Here is an 18,876-nt window from a genome sequence, read left to right on the forward strand (position 1 = left end):
TTATCCTCTTAGCTGTGGTTTAAAACGATAAATCTCGAAAATGAATGGGAGTGACTTGGGAGCCGGAAAACGACGATGGGCCAACAGGGACAGCTGATGATGCTAGCATTCACGCAATGTAAATACAATGGGGCAAGCTCCACAAAATGTGTTTTTCCAAAGTGAAATATCCCTTTAAGTATAAAATAGGTGTCCTTCAGCATACTATTTTTTCACATGGGCCTTTTTCCCCATTTGCAATGCATACCCCCCAGACACAATAAAAGGAATATTGGGGAGAAAATTGTGTAGAATGGCCAGCAAGTTATAGGCATAATTGGGGATGGTGAGTGTAGATGGGTAGTTGTACATTCAGACTTCCTTTCATTCTCTCATTGCTCCTCTGTTCACACTTCAACACATAACTTGCACTTACCACCTAAGTGCCAAAAAAGATGGGGAAAAAACAAATTTGTTCAATTAAAAAAAAACTTAATTAAAGAATGCATTAAAGCCCCCAGCACACATGGATCTGCAGAAGGTGTTTTTGAAATGGTGAATGAGTCATTGGGACTCAAATTACTAAAACCCACACTGCAGCTACAGTAAACCAGAGATAATTAACGAAGCATATGCACAATACAAACCAGCCGAGGAAAATAGGTCTGTCTGTCTCTAAGAAACTCATCTATGATTCATGATTCATCTATGGACTGTTATTTTGTGAACTTCCATTCTGGAGGTTAAAAAAAGCAATTTTTACCAAACTCTGTTGGACAGCTGGGCATGCTAAAACCTCAATGTTCCTTACATAAAATACTAGATGAAAGCCGTGTCTGCCTAGGAGTCAATTTGATCCCAGACAATGGGAAGTAATCACAAACACACAAACACACACAGTATTTAACATACAAAACCACTCGTAATATTGTGTCCCACAGGAGTTAGTATTTAAACTGCTACGTTTTCCTCTCAGTTATATATAAGCCACTTTTATCCTCAGTCCTGTCTGCGATGGTTACAGCTTCTTTTGCCTGTGACCAAAAAACAAAATCAAAACAGAAACGCCTAAATGGATGATCTAGTTTTCCTGATGAAGCAGTAGACCTGAGAGGCTTAGTCAGTAAAGGCTCACACCACAAGTACTAGTTTGCGCCATAGCCTATATTGTATATCACAAAGTTTTAGTCTTGGCAAAGCTAAAAACAAAACAATATTTTAGTGGTCTTGGTCAAGATTGGGAGATACACCATCTAATGTAAATGCTCGCTGGATGTTTGCAGGAGAGCTAAGAACGACAAACCCATTTTGAGAAATCTCATCCGTGCTATGGTTTCACAAGCATGCATTTGAAACCACATAGCCACCTAAAAAGCAAAGCATTAATACTTTCTTTTCTTTTTCAGACTAATTCTGGATTCTAAGACTTTATTAAAATGAAGATTCCAGAAGGCAGTCCCAGACTCCTCACCGTGATAATCTGCATTTTTAGATAATTGAAAAAATTTGGCTCTTTCAATCATTTAGAAATATGCCCTTGCTGTATCCGGTCTGATGACAAAACATGAAATTTTATAAAGAAAAAATAAAGGAATAAATTAAAATTCTAATGCAGTTTTAAAAACAGTGGAGAAGCTCTCGTCTTTCTAGGAACTATTGTAGCAGAGGGGACTTCTGTATGGCTGGTTTTCATTCGTGAAAGTAGGCTACTGCAGGGTCCCCAGTCTGCAATGGTAATCTGAAGTTCTTGTCTTGTGCTTTAGTCAGACTTGCTAGAGTTTACATTAAACCCTTATATCTGTTTTGATTCAGAAAAAATCGAGGACATGGAAGAGATCCTGATGCTGTTAGCTCACTTCAGTTAATAATTTTACTGAATGAGGGAGCAAACCATGTAAGGTTTCAAACTTGCATCATAGCAAGCCAGCATTGATTAGCTGATGGCTGGCTGTTGTCCAGTTGAAGACTGCCTGACCATGCGCCAGTTAGTGGGAAACTGTGATATGTAGTCTCAGTGAGCAGCAAGCTAGAAACTGTTTGAACAGGACTGACAGGTTGATTTATCACAATCATGCAGCTTCTAGAATGAAACCAAACAGAAGGAAAAATCACACCTTATTTCCAACTGAATCTTTTGGCTCAAGGTCAACGTAGCCAATCCATATAAGCAAAATTAAAGATCAAATAAGGTGCTTGCCTATTATTTTGCTGTCTCCTGCATATGTGGGACTGCTGAGAGGATAGAGATATGGGAATGGCTAAACAAAATGATTTAAAATGTAATAAATTTATACAATGCTTTTTGTCCCTTTTTCTCCCCAGCTGGGAACGTCCAAATTTTAACCGAGGCCATTTTCATTTTCTCTTAATTTAGTGGGTCTCCTCCTGTTGACTACTTAATACCTCATACCGTCACAACTTCCTGCCTGTTAATAAGGTTAAAAAATGTTGAGTTGATGGTAAATTACGAAATGACAATGAAATATTATTACCACACAATCATGGATAATTTAATTGCCTACTTTGCTATAGCTATAGTGGTTTTGAGGTGATGATGTAATGTTAAAACTAATTTCAATGACCAAATGGCCTACTATAGTTATGATTTTTGGGGCTATTTGTTTCAGTCTCAATATAGCTAGCAAACTCCCTGGGATATATGAGCTTGTTTTCGGGTTGCTGCTGGAGTTTCTGTTAGTTTAATGCTTTTAAGAAGCCAGTTAATTAATCTAATTATTAACTTCCATTCCAGCGTGCATCTGTCTCTCTTTTTTAAAAAGCATTCAGGATCACCCAGCAGTTCTCTGTGAGTGTGTGTGTGTGTGTGTGTGTGTGTGCTTGCTTGAAGTGGAGCGGTGCGTCAGCCCACATTTCAAACCCAATTGTTAGAGTTAGAGTGCAACTGTGCATAATGTGCATTATGATTTTTGCCTGTTGAATTAAATTAAATATATTGAATTAAATAATTCATTAATCATTGATAAATCATTAGTTTCACAATCAAAAAGATCAGTATTTCAATATACTATTCAGCATTAATATGCTACTTAACAACTGGACTACAGGGGTCACTGGTGTGCGATACGACACTGTAATTCAGACTAACTGAAACCTTCCTGTCCATTGGAGATGCTAGAGCCAATTGTGTGTCACCCTATTGTAGCAAACTGTACTGTGTCCATCCACATACTAAACAGTTCCTTAACAGGATAATCGACCCAGCAGCCCAAGACTGGTTTTTATTTGAGGTGCCACTTCGACAGCTAATGCTGATTTTGTGAGCGTATATTTCAAAAAATATAGTTTATGAAAGAATGAATGTCAGATATTGCTTGATGTCAATAGTTTCACATTTTTACAACAGAGTTCAAGTAGCCTAATGTCAGGTTCTCGTGCACTTGGTTCCGTGCACTGGTGCATCCTAGCTAATATGTAGCCAACTCTTGTCCTGAAAATCCAATGGATCGTTTGATCTTTGTTTTAAAACGAAAGTCAGTAATAATTTTAGGCTGAAGAAACTGGGTGAATGGAATTTAGTGTAATCATCTGCTTTAATTAATAATTTATAGTGCTGTGAAATAACAGAAACACAACCAGTGGCTCACTTTATAAAGAACTGCACATTTTTTGCAGGTAGGTTATGTAATATAAGATTTATGTCTAATACACAATACTAAAAGATTAAATTATATTTTTATCCATTTTCCACATTTTTCTTTTTCATTTTACTTTTTGCATTAGGTGCCTCTATCTAGTAAAGAGAGATGTGCACACTACAGGGCAAAGTTGAGGGCCGATCCTGAAGAGAGGCTAGCCAGGACAAGAGAGGGGTATTTCTGTCATAGGGTTATGCGGTTTTAGAGATTGCCAATGTAGGCTGTCATATATCGTGACCAGTATCACAGTTTTAATCAAACCCAAATCATTTTAATACAATACTATCTCTCTCTTTCTTTCACATTCACACACACACACACATCCACACTCGTGCATGCACTTGCTCATGTGCATACATGCAAACACACTCTCACAGTTCACACACAAACTAATCTTTTGCTTTTTTAAATTTTCCGTCTCCAATTTGCAAACTATGCACATGCATGCTCATATGTGTCTCCTGCCGCTGGCTCAGGAGTATAAAGGCAATCCAGGTTCTCCTCCAAAACACCTGCCTGCCAGCCAGTGCAGGCTTGCATCTAAATGTGATTAAATTTACATAATACTATGTCACTATAAATTATTTAGCAAAAGTCTGAATGTCATTCAGTGAAACAAAATCATGTCATTCAGTAAAACAATGAAATTAAACATTTAAAAAAATATTAACCATGTATTCCACTGAAACATCTGATGATAATCACAAGTGACTGAATAATGCGTTTTAAATTTTAATGTTTTTATAAAGATGGGGAACTGACTCTACGAAAGTAGAGACGTTTCCTATAAAATTATAATTATTTGGTATTAATACCTTTTTAGATGGAAATCTGTCTAGTATAATTTGTTATTTGCTTGAAGATGGATTTTAGTTGAGTTGTATTCACAATAAAAGTATTTTAAATAAGATCATTTTCAACAAAAATATTGTGTCACTGAATGACATTTTAGGGAGCAAAATCGCACAAATTGTTTGTAAATGACAAAATTATCCAAGTAAATACTAAACAAATACATTTTTAAAAGTCAAGGAGGCACTTTAAACAACTTATAAAAGCTTTCAAAATTGCTATGATTACTATTAAAATTTTTGACATTTTGAAAACCTAAAATGTCACCGACCCAAAATTATTCCATCCCATTAAAAGGTGACAAAGCTGAGCTTATGGAAAATGATGGAATATGCTGTAATGGCAAGCTCCTCATGCCATTTCCAAGTATGTTGTTGATGAAGACAGTGAATAAGCAGTCTATTCAAGAATCTGATCAGATTTCTAAATTCAAATATTCTGGGTCGTTAAATGTGACTTTTTTTTATAAAGGCAGTTTTCTTCCTCCTATGTCTGTGCTGTTTCCCAACACTATTTCTAGAGCTGTTGCCTGTTGCCTTAATCCATCTCTTCCTCTTTATGTCTCGTGTTTCTCTGAAAATATAAGCTGGGACCCAGCTACAGCCGTATTCGGAAGGACGGTCTAGCCAGACGGGAAGAAATCTTGGGCGTATCGCATTGCTGGGGGATGCCTCTGCGTTTTTGGGTGAGAGGGATTCACCTCGGGGAAGCACTGCTGAGAGGTGGACATGGGGCTCAATATGAGGTGGAGAGTGGGGCTGGCTCACCAAATGGTGGACATAGCCCAAATGTACAATTCCTCTGTACAGCAGGAGTTTGGTTTTTAAGGGATTTGGTCAGTTGACGTAAAACTGCGACGTCTGACCAAACCAGAGTACGCCACCTTGCATGGAGATCTAATGCCAAAGATTGTTGGGGTGTACCTAAATTACGTAGATTATGAACAGGGGCATGTGTCCTATAAGGCAGAAGATGGCACATTTGTTTTCTCTTACAAAATAGGAAGATTCAGGGAAGGTTTGTATCCGTTCCTATTCACTTATCAAGGCACTCCCTTACCTCTTGTGTGGTTTTGTCCTGCCTCATTATCAACAGCAGCATTGTCTTATACAACATACGTGGTGCATGCTAGATTTATTAATTTTATTATGGTGCTTTATTTCATTGCTCTTTTAAATCCATCCATTTTCTATACCCTCTTATTCTTGGCAGGGTCCCGGGGGGTGCTGGAGCCTATCCCAGTGTGCGTTGGGCTCTCGCAGGAATACACCCTGGGAAGGCTGCCAAACTGTCGCAGGGCACACACACCATTCCCTCACACACTCAGTTTAGGCAATTTAGCATCTCCAATTAGCCTACTTGCATGTCTTTGGACTGTGAGAGAAAACCGGAGTACCTGGAGGAAAGAACATGGGAGAACATGCACACTCCACACAGAAAGGCCCAGGCTAGAATTTGAACCCATTATCAGACAAACTATGAATGTTGCAAAAACTATGAACTAATGATACAAAGACACACAGCTGGCCAGGAGACGGCTGAGCAGCCAATTTAACAAAAGCGTTGCATTTCCTGCATGGATCACAGATATGGATGTTCATACCCTCAAATTAAAGCTGACAGTCTGAACTTTAACCTATATTTCATTGTTTTGCTTCAAATCCTATGTGCTAAAGTACAGAGCCAAAACAACAAAAACTGTGTAATTGTCCAAATGCTTACACAGTACAATGAATATTGTCATTTTCCTTGTGAAAGCAGAGCAAGCAGTGATATTTTTGGACATGGAAATTGGACTTACTGAAAAATCAAACTGAAGGAAAAGTTAAATGCTACAGTATTGATTAAATAATTTTGTGCAAGGCTTTGGTACAAGGCTTTGAATTACACCTAGCTTGGTTTTCAGACATAAAACTCTTGAAGGGTTTTGTTGGATTTAGAACATATTTACAAAATTTACTTTAGTTTTAGTTTACATCCAAAAGTTTTTACCACAATCATTACTTTGGCAAACTACGTCTAGCTCAAAGGGAACAAAACAGCTATTTTACCGCATAATGCTCACCACACAGCTACGGTGGGAAGACATTTAGGAGAAATTTAGCCAAAATAACCTGGGGGAGTCAGATGGCCAGACTGCTCATTTAGCCAAGACACAAGGAACCCCTTGTGTCATCCAATATTTAATGAGCATTGTGTGCTGGGACCACAGTTAAAATACTTGAATGATGAGGTTTCCTACACTACAGCATCCCTCTTATTGCACCAAGGTAATGGATGTCTGCCAGGTCCAGAGGGAAGACTGACCCCTAGTGGCACACCAATACCACCTCCAGCAGAAACCTGGTTTTCCCACAGGGTCTATCTAACACAAGTGTGTCAAAACTCATCAAAAAAGGGCCGATGTGGGTGCAGGTTTTTTCTAGCCCAGCAATAAAACAACGGATTCTACTTATCAAGGTCTTCATTGAAGAATATCATTAGTTAATTAGTTGAATCCGATCTCCTAGTGCTAGGCTAAAACAACATTCTGCACCCACACTGCCCTATTCAGATAAGATCATAGGACATCCTTGGTCTAGCAAGTACTAGTCAAACCCAACCCTATTTAGCTTCAGCCATCAAACTGGAGAGCACACGGTATAGTTGCTGGTCAATATGGAGAAATGAAAATAAACTATTTATACAGCGTTTGCTCTGTTTATCCAATTACATTAATAAATGCTCTCACTCATTTGTAATAATAATAATAATAATAATAATGATAATAATAATTATTATTATTATTATTGCAACAACAACAATCAAAACTACAGACCATACAGTCAATATTTTTTATTATTAAGATATCATGCGGTTATTTGACTGGCATCCTTATGCAACATAACTTCTATTCTTCCAAAAACTACGAATGTAAGTCTCTGCAATCGACACGCACAAGAATTTCAGTCTGTCCTGCTGACCTCTAGTCAGCAACAAGTACAACTCCAATCTCCAGCTGTCACCATGATGTAGATGAGATATTTTACAAGCTCTGAGATTCCTAATAGCCAACACAGATTAATGTATGAAGCTGTGGTACGATAGTTGTACTAGGTTGAAACGACAGATCGCAAGAACGCTATGAACTCCATCTGCCAAAAACTAGAAGGCGTGGATTTAGTTTTAGGCATAAGGTTTCTCTCAGATGTCTCCACTATACATAGCGCGGCACCGTTTTCCTCTCTCACAGGAGAGCTGTTGACGGAGTTAAGGGCGGGTGTGAAGGATATATTAGGCTACTCCTCACTTCTCTAACGTGGAGCCACGACGATTTTTACCTTCATGTACAACAGTGAGCTTACTATTCATTGTAAATACGTTACTTACTGCCATAAACCTACGTTTTGGAAGATCGGCGAAGGAAATGGATGCTTTCGACGGAAAGGAGCCGATAAACATCGCTGCGAAAATGCGTGGAATTCCTGCACTTTAGGTAACAATCGCGGACGGGCACCAGGAGAATTTCCCGCGGAGGATTTTAGGTGGTGTGACCTGGAAGTATAGCTACTGTACAGGTAGATATCTGACATTTTAATGGCAATTTCGGGGATTTATGGGTGGTCGAAGGATGTGTTGTAGCAGTGGGTGGCAATAGTTTTTCGTTTTCCCTCAGTCTTTAAAAAAAATTGAATATCGGTAATAATAGTGTAATATTTATGTTATGATGTCAATCACCGTATGCAAACAAAAGCGCTGCTATTGATAATAAGTTTAATTTTGAAATCAATTTCTACTGTGCCCCTCTCCATAGAATATTCTCAGAAGATGCCTGCAGGCGGTATTTTTGTGTCTCCTGAAGCGCTGCTCTTTGCTGTTGTGTCACTTGCATCTGTTCAAGGTATATATCTGAAATTGTAGCCCATGTTTTTTTCAACTGTTTGCACAACCAGATGATTGGCAACTAGGGAAGACCGGAGCACAGACTAACGCGGGAATGTTAAAACATGGGCATTTTTGTTGCACCTGAGCTAGAAAGATGTACTGTACTTGTTTTCACTTTTGTATTATAGCCACGCACCTCTCCTGTGAGTGGTGGGATGATCTGAAAACTTAATCGAGTTACAACAAAAGTGGTTTTAGCGTAATGCAAGTAATTGTTTTCGCCATAGTGTTTTTTCGATTAATTAATGTTTTGTGTAGGCCTACGATAACTACAAATGTATGTAGTTTAAATCACTGTCTTGTGGGTTATAAGATCATTTTATATTTTTGACGCTTGACACTAACAGGCCATACAGGAGCACAACTAGAGCTACACGGGGCACGTTGTAACGCTGTGTTATAACATGCCCCACTTATTGTAAGCGCAGTCACAATAACTTTTCATGTAACATTGTATATTCCATGTATACCATGTACTTACTATGTCCTACAGCTGTAGGCTACTATAGGCAATGGGGAGCGCTCGCTCTCATCCATGTCTTTGTAGACATTCATCACATCTAATCGAATATGGCAGGTGTCATATTAGATTAGACAAAATATGAGCCATTCCTACATGACAAGTATCAAAGATGCTAAGAAATGTTGGCTTCAGCTACCTTTGACTTATACTAAAACTTTTCAGATGCTGTTACAACATACCCAAGTTGTATTTCACTTCCGCTACTTTGTAGTTGTAAAACTGCACTGATGGTCTATAGTAATAGCAAAGACATGCATATTGTTTGTGGGTGACAAATATTTACTCAACATATAGAGTACTGTGCAAAAGTCAGAGACCACCCTTTTGTTTATCAGCCATTCAGTAAAAAATTTTTTCTGTGTCAGACCTTAATGCAGGAAAAGTTTTACTGAAAATTTCTGAAAACCTCCACCAATACATATAATATGACATCTGGGTATTTGTCCACTCTTTCTTTTGTGCACCCTACTACTTCCAGTCAACAAACAAGTTACACAGTGTCCTCTAAACAAAAGTTGTTACCAAAAGTGTCAATTACATTATGTTAGAACCCTTTGCCTTCAGAAGTGACTCAAAAATTCAAACAAACAATTACCCAAACACATCTTATCTGCCTTGCAAATTTCTTTGTTATGTGCATCTAAAATTGCTAAAGTAGATATTTCTGGTGAGATTAGATATAAGATAATTCAACTGCATTAGGACGGTAAAACTCAAAGGAAAGTAAGTGAAATAACAGGAGTTTACAGAACTGCAGTTGAAAAGATTATTGTAAGATATAGAGAAAATGGGACTCCTAACAACCGTACAAGAACTGGTAGACCACCGAACCTATCACCATCACAAAGACTTAAGGATTTTATGTTTGAGAAATAGGAAAAAATCAAGCTCCACTCTAGCTTCAGATCTGAAAAAATGCTGAGGTGTTTCTGTCCATTCTTCTGCTGTGAGAAGACAACTCAATGCTATGGGTGTGATAGCATGTGTAGCTGTCAAAATATGCTATGAAAAAAGGAAGTAAACAAAAAGAGAAGAAGAAGACAAAGAAGTCAGTATGTACACGCCAAAGCAATGAAAGCAATTATTTTGTTTTTGTTTTTTGGGGGGGAGGGGGGATCCTCGAAGCACTGAGCTAGGGATACTCCAATTGCATTTGGGTTGCTCCAAGGACATTACAATGAAGAATGAACAAACACAAAATTTGAGGAGTTAAGGCTCTTTTTGCTATAATCTCTTTATTGTGGCTTTTGAGAGGCCTATATAGGTACAAAAAAGTAGAAGCCGCATGTGTCATTGAAATGAAGTATTGCTTCTGCACCTTAATGTGGAGTACAAGTACCTCAACATGTATATACCACCCATCCCCTTCCCCACTATGTACCCACTTGAAAAAATAACTAAATGCATTGTCAGGGATGTGAGGATTAAGTGAAATATGTTTAATTTTTCTGAACCCAGTAGTTTTAACCGTTAACACCCTCGTTTGACGTCCGGCACTCTGAATACTGAACGCAAGTGCGTCAACAGTTAAAACTTATCCAACATGTAAAATATATTTATTTGATTTAATTTGGTCATTATTACCAAAGATATCAGTTATCTATTAAATCGCCAAATTAATTGATATGCAGAGCAAACTGTTGGATCAACCTTTATCAAAATGTACATTTCACAACCAGATTAAAATTAAGATTTTGACTAAATTACAATTACAATAAATATTCACATCTAATCTAAAGACGAGGTTCAACTACCTTAAAACAATTAACAAAGGTCACAGACATGGACAGTCACTCAAGAAATGAATGAAAGAAAATAACCAGACCACAGCGTGTTTGTCCTAAAGTAATCCATGGATGTGCCAAGACTGAAATTCAAAAGCCAAAAGACAGCAGGATATTCCAAAAGACCACAGATGAAATGTAGGACGCCAGACCTAGATGCAGGACTCAGATGCCCACTTCCAACTGGTACAAACTTCTTGCCAAGTTGCCCAAACTGACTTAACTAAAAGTAAGCTGCATGTTTTATCTAGTGAACGAGATGAGAGGTGGAGAGGGATGGACACCCCCTCTGACACCCGCGCACACTCACACACACACACACACACACACACACGTGTGCAGACACACACTCACACACAGACACACATTTACACCTCAGATGGCCCCAGGTCCTGCTCTTATTTCTAGGTTATGCTGTCTGAGCGCTTTGATGCTTCTTATAGCTGAGACCGGCCAAATGGTGAATTACATGTCCAACGACATAATTCCCCCACGCATACACACATACACATACAGCCCAATACACCAATCCCCTGTGCATATGTGCTGTTCTGCAACCACACAGGCACACAACTCTTCTTATAACAATAGAAACAAAGCGCCTTAATACAAGGTTAATTAGGAATCAAGGCTTTGTGTCAAAGTAATAAAGAACCAATCCTTATTAGAGAATATATGTGGCCCATTCAAAAATGTTCAAATACTCCCCTCCAGGGGTTTAGGTCACTGTTCATTAATTTAATTAGTCTTCAACCCTGGTGCTGCCCTGTTATTGCCACATGTAGGTTGTTAACATTACATTATTTCAATTGAAAACTGCATGATTACTCTTAATTTCACACCAATTCCATTCAATAGCTAGCTTTTTCACCTGTTCCTCTATCCCAACAATAGGGTAGGAAGGGAGGGGAGGTGGAAAGAAAAGAAGGGTGGGTGTTACCTCTGATAACGAAGACAAAGGTGAGAAGCAGGAGCATCACTCCCTCTACCTCCAGCTTCTCTGCATCCATTTTCCATCATACATTCTACCACAGAGCTCTTTAGAAGATAATAAGGTCTGAAGGGCACATAGATCAAAATATATATAGATATATATAGATTGTAACACAATCTAGCACAGCATAACAGTAAAATAAAACATCAACAAATAAAAGGCTCTAATAAACATGTTGCATAAGCACCGCGCTGGAGAGGAAATATTGTTACAAGTCTGCTACGAGACCACACTGCCTCGGCATGGGGTTCTAACTGGCACTGGCTTAATTGTGCGGCTGCAGTTTACTGGCAGGGCACAGGCTGCTGACTGTTCCATGAGTATAACACCCCAGCTGTCAGCCCCACCTCTCTCCTGTCCTGGGGAGTCTGGCTGATACTAACTGAGCCACGAGGCTTTCCACCAGCCTCACCTTCTGTAGGCCTGCTGTACCCAAGGTAAACCAGAGGTGTTCGCGTTGTACATTCACAGGGCAGCGGTATAATGGTCTCAGGTTGCATGCACCATAGGAAATAGTTCCAAGCCAAAATAAGATTAAACTTAATTTCTTTTTGAGAGTAATCTGGCAGTGCACACATGTATAGCCTCTGGAGGCACACCTTAGCTGTGCAAGCTGCTTTGTATTTACTTGAAGTGTATTTTCCTGCTTTAGACCACAACCCCCCAAATACCATATAGTGACCATTGTGGCTTGCATGTCATGATAAATTTCTGTAAGTATCTAAAATATCCTTCATCTAAGATATCCTGGGCCAAAAAAAAGAATGCTCGCACAAAAAAAGAAGCTTTAGTATTCCTTTAGTCTCTAGTACTGTTACTTCAGATTTTTACCCCAATATTTCTTTGATTGTTCATGTTTTAATGCCAAATTACACTGGTATAGGCTTGTATGGTATCTCTGCAATTTACAATTGCAGATGAACTGTCGGAATTTAATACCACAAAGTCGATCTTGGAGAACGTAAGTTCATTATTATCCATTATATATGCACACGCTTGAGTTCTTGAATACAGTAACCTCTGCAATAAGGACAAAACGTGATAAGTGGTAGCTGACGTTATGCTCCTCTGGGTCTAGGGTCCCCAGCTCTCAACTCCGGGTGTGCACAATAATGACAGATTCCACATTTTTTATTCCCTCTGAAGCATTGTGTGACGGTTATAAATAGCGATACACTAAGTGATGATTGAGCCAGCCATGAAGAAAAGAGCAGGTTTCAAAAGCTTCCTCAACACTGCCTCAGAAAATTACATCCTGTCTAACTTCCCTTTGGTGACATGGCAGCTTACCCGTCCCTTTCTCCATCGCTTAAAGGAAAAGTGCACATTTCAGATTTCGTGCAGATCAGATGTCTGAGCGGCAGGGGCAGATTCCTGTGAGCTGTGCTACGTGTCACTTCCTGCTCTTAACGAGGAAGATGGCAGAGCGCCCTGCCGGGGCAAATTGGTACGCCTATTTATCTCGAGAAAGTCAATAGCAACCGTGTTTGGTGGTTTTTTCAATTGTCGACCTAACAGAACCTTCAATCACCCTCAAATTGGTCAGTGATAAGCCATTAACAATTTTATTAACTGTATGTCAACACATGTTATGTGTTTATATGTTAAAATGCCCATGCATTATGGTTTAAACTGGTCAAACCAAACACAACTACATATAGAAAACTACATATAGCAGAACACAAGGCAGCCATATGCAATGGTAATATGGACTACGCATTAGCCAGACACTATAAAGGCTGACAACATGGCTCTGCAGCTACCTTGAAGTTCATAGGCTTAGAGATTGTTTATTACAAAAGGAAGCCTTTTGGATTTTTACTTGAAATTCATTGGACCCTCATGGCTTAAATGAGTCATTGGATTTAATCCATATTTGTACGTTTATGCAACATTCTTACTAAATGGAATGCTGTTATATTCATCTGTGTCTTTTAAACTGTTAGACTTTTGGGTACCTTTGTGTACAATTTTCAGCCTTATTGTCCAACCGTTGGTTCAGCCATACATAAGGGCTTTTGAAAAGCTTGCAGCGTGTATGTACGTGTGTTTGTGTGTGTTATATGGGAGACAGCTTTGCTTGTATATGCCCTTCAACTTGCTGTTACTATTTCAGTATATTTCATTATTTATTGTCATGAATTGTCATTGTTATCATGAATTCAACAGGGTAAGTCTATATCTCATCATCGTCATCATCAGCATCACTGTGAGACAGCTTCTACCTACATTATTGGTGTCTCATTTTAATGAGCTTTAAGTGTAAATGTTTGAACTAACGATTCACCATTTCAAAGTATGATGTCATAGTAAATGCAAAGCTTTGCGTGACAACCATTCTATGTCCCACTCCATGCTGTGAGGCTAAATGAGTGATTCCCCAAATTAATTTTTCATCTGATAAATCATGGTGAAAGGCTTATAAATTAGACACAACCCCTTCTCTGAGATGTTTTTGAAATCTTTCCTTCCAATCTACCCTGGCATTCCTCTTATTTATTATTTCACACTTTCTCAGACTTGTCTGTTTACAATTACGGTATCAACCCAGGATCACAACCAGCACCATGCAATGACATTCCACTAACAACACAATACCTCCTCCACCAAAAACCGCACAACCACAGCAAAAAAATAAACAAATAGTGCAACAACAACATCAGTACAGCACAACAACTAAATAAAAAACAATTCACCCTGTATAACAAATAACACAGTGGAACATCAACAGCACAAATGCACAACAAAATCACCAGTGAAAACAATGCGACAATAGCACAAACAATAATCACGTGACAGAAAATCAACAAACAACAATGATCACCCGCAATAACAAAAGTCACAAAAAGCATGAATTTCATAATGAACCTAGGCTGAAGTGTGTGTGTGTGTATGCGTGTGCGTGTGCGTGTGTGTTTGCGCGTGCGTTCGTGTGCGTATGCATATGTGTGTGTGTCTGTGTGTGTGCGCATGTGTGCGTATGTGTGTGTGTGTGCGTGTGTGTATGTGTATGCTTGTGCATGTGTATGTGTGTTTGCGTGTGTATGTGTGTGTGTGTGTGTGTGCATGCTTGTGTATGTGTTTAATAGTCAGAAGTTGCTATTGTAAACTATGAAATAATGTAATATTAAATGATTTGGTGTCATTATCAAGAATTGATCCATTTGACCGCCCTGCACCCCGTCTTTCGCAGCTGACAGCACCAGCAGACCTGGAGGGGCCCCCGCAGATGGCAGGGAGGGGGAAGTTGGGGGACTGCAGTCGGTACTGAACGACACAGTGTCCCCAGCTTTCGGAGCCACCGTCATCATCATCATAACCGTCATTGTGTCTGGCAGTGCCTATCTCTGCTTCCTCAAGTACATCTGCACTGGCTGCTGCAAACCCACACAGGTGGCCCCCCTCTCCCAGATGGATCCCAACAAGTCTGAAGAACAGGTGTAGTAGCAGGGCCACGCACACATGTGTATGTGTGAGAGATACTCTGTGTGTGTGCCTGTGTGTGTGCTCGTGTGTGTGTGTGTGTTAGATTGTGGCTGTGTGTGTGTGTGTGTATGCGTATGTGTTGCTGCTGAATGTACGTGTGGCTGGGTGTGTGGTTTTTTGTCTTTTCAGAAACAGAACATTAGTTCCCATTTAATCAGAGAAAGACTAAAGACATAAGGGACCCAAGGACAAAAGGAATGAACTGGCTGACATCGGAAAGCTGCTCACAGGCTGAGGAGTTTCATGGACATGAGATCAACAATTTGAATTTTTAGGATGAACAACAGCGTACCTTGGTCCTGATCATCTGCAGTGCTCAGAGACAGGTCTAGAGAACATAATGTTCTGACCATTAAGCTTTGTAGCGAGGAGCTTTATTATTAAATAATGATCTCTTTGATAGCTGTTGGTTCACAATGCTTTTTTGTGTTTTTTTCCCCCTGTAAGGTTGTGTAGAGATCTTACCCTGCCCGTCATGTCAGTATCAGACCTTGGTCAAATACTGTACGTATTTGTTTTGGATTCAAAATGTGCTCTATTGATCTTGCCTGGTGTAATTGAGTCGGCCAATATGACCAGAAGGCGGGGTTCGCACTTTTTGAGAGTATTTCATTGGTTCCAATACACCAGACAAGATCAGTAAAGGGTATAACAGTATTTGAATCCAAAACAGATACGTATTTGACCCAGGTCTGGTCAGGATGTGTTGGGGCCTGGATTCAATAAACATTTTTGTGTAACTAAATCATAAATATAAACAGGTGTTTCCTTTTTTTCCTGGTGAGCTTGTTTTGGTGACTGTTGTCATTACGTTTAACTGTGACTATGTGCTAACCACCATCATATTTGACATTTCCACCAGTACATTTTCCCATTCTTGGTATGTGAAATAAAGTAACTAAAGTCTGAGATAAACCATAATAAAGATGTGTTTGTTGAAGAATGCATAAACCAAATTGCATCTTCTCTCACTCTATTACCTGTCCACATTGTAAATGTGTAATGGAGATTTCAGCTAGAGTATGGACATCCACTACAAATGTACAATTTGACATCACCCCAGACAAGCAATAAGGAGGTATATTGTTCTCTTGGCTAGGGACCTTTGTAATTAGCTTTGTCATCATTTAAGGTTTTACAGAGAATCCATTTAACAAGGCCAGACGATGTTCCATATGGGCTATGGAAACACAAAAAGACAGATTGCTTATTTTGTAATAATGAATATCTTCTTGTGACATGGTGCCCACCAATTGTTCATTTCTGGTGTCTGGCATGATTTAATCTGACAGGGGACCTCTCTGTCCTTGACTTATCATTTAAATATCATAAACCCATTCTCGTCGCGACATTCTTTAACTGAAAAGCTGGGCATACAATCTGCACTTCCAGAATCGCCTTTGAACATGCATGCAGCACTGGGTGAGGAAATACAGAAGAGAAACCCGCTGTGCCTCTTTCACTTGCTTCTGAAGAAGCTTCTTTCCTTACAACTCTGCAGGAAGCAGTAGGTTCTCTGAGAGATAGCAGAGTGGCATGCATCGTGACCTTGAAATCATTACCCGTGGGCTTGCATTTGTGTTTCATGGCACTTTCCTCACAATGCCCTTTCTGATTTTTCTCTTTCTAGCAGGAAATCAGTCATCGCTGTCGTTTGCAACTCTCTACAGTGAATACTTCTGTGAAAACTGGAAAGGTTATTTTTATAACCTTAAACTTGTGGTCACTTTCAAAATTGAGACGGCTCTTATTTTCAGGGGTTGAATTTGGCCAGAAAGCTCTGCAATGGCATTCTGATGTTACAATGCGTGCATCAAAATGTGTGATATCTGACTTTGCTGTCCATTGGCCAAGTTAAGAACACAGGACAACTGTTGCTATGCTGAAGTGAACATTGAAACCAACCTGTGCTTTGAATTTGAATTGTGTTATCTGTCATGTCGAGATGAGTTTTTAATGTGAGTGTGTATGTGTGTGTGTGTGTGTGTGTGTGTGTGTATGTGTGTAACTCCAATTGAGGGTCATCACTGAGCACTTATCTTCAGCTGTGCACAGTTCTCATCTAAAACAATTATAAGGTAAGGGGAAGATAGAACCCATCATTATATTGAGCCTTGTGCTGCATCAAACAAGTGAAATAATCAATATTGTGAATAGAAAAAAATCAGCTACATCTACAGCTGGTTGTCTGCAAAATCAGAGAGAACAAGCAGGCTTAATTGTGGGAAGCAGTGTTGCCATTTGGGGTTTTTCCTCCTCTCAGACTGGACTAACACCTTGGTATACCTGTCACTCCACAGGTGGTCGTCAGGCTCAGGGCTGCATTTATGAACCAAGGGCCAGATTTACTAAAGGACACAAAAGTTGTTGCAAGGTTACAATATCTACATCGGATTTACTGGTTGCAGTGAGTCCCATCTTTGCATGATAATTTTTAGAACTCCTGGAAAGGAGATAATATTTAAAATATGTTTCATACATGTTTCTACAAATCACTTCTCACTTACTTTCAGATAAAATATGAAATTATATTTGCTTTATTAAAAGGATGCAAGACTTCTATTGAAGTTAGCAGCTATCAGTTAGTATAAAAACGCAGTTCTGATCGCAAACAATTTAAACAATTGTTCCGCGCATGCCATCATTATTGGGCCTATAATGAATTGTGAATACAGTTTTATCTTTACACGCTCTGTGGCCTTCTCCCATCACAAGTTCATCCATGTCTATTCCTTTCGCCTGCACAACTTGATCATTTTTCAGGGAATTTTCAACCTGTTGTTCTATCGATGTTAATTTTCTTTACTTAGTTGGACCACAACCTTTGTCTTTTACCCTCATAAACTTTTTCTTTTGTACACCGCCTAACATCATGCCATCTTTTCTTTATATTCTCTGCTGCTTTTTGTGTTATATGTACCCAATGAATACATTTTGCATGTGATGTCATTCCAAATTTTTGTCTTCTCCGTTGGTGTTGTATTCCTATACTGCAATATGGCATTATGCTGTATTTCGTTGGCCATTATCTATATTTCCCAGTCTGAAAATGTAAGTTTTCTCTTTCTTGTGGTTCCCTCGCTACATGTGGCTGGTTGCTCCATAACTATTTTTTAATGCCTTGTAATCTGGACATGTAAGCATACTATATTGTTTCTGACCCCTTTTATGGGTGTCTCCTACAGCAAAACTGTGAATGACAGTTGTCCTCCCCCCCCCCCAAAATGGTTGCCAACATTCATTGTCAACCAGCTGGCTATGATTTGGCTCTATATGTGGCTGCCTGTGAACCAAGTTTAACAAGATTCTTCAGACTCTGAGAGCAGGCCTTGTAAAAGGCCACCCTGTCTTTAATAATTATATGAGCAGGGGGGAAGAATGACATTAGAAATGAATGAATACCACTCCAGGGCTCCTCTTCCTGTCACCAGTGCCCCTACTAGGGACCCTCATCTCATTACTTATTCTGCATTGCATTTTCACTCAGCTGACAGCCACTTATTCAATGCTGGCTTTTACACAACTGTCTCACTCTCTCTCTTTCACATACGATAATTGTTAGCTCCAGTCTGTGATTTTTGGCTCACATGTCCAGGTTTACAAGGATGCAATTGTGAAGTTAGCTATCTTGAATTTTTCCCAGGAAAGGATTTAAAGTAAGTCAGGAACAGGCCCAGT

Source organism: Anguilla rostrata, chromosome 3, assembly GCF_018555375.3.
Source record: "Anguilla rostrata isolate EN2019 chromosome 3, ASM1855537v3, whole genome shotgun sequence".
Lineage (NCBI taxonomy): Eukaryota > Metazoa > Chordata > Actinopteri > Anguilliformes > Anguillidae > Anguilla > Anguilla rostrata.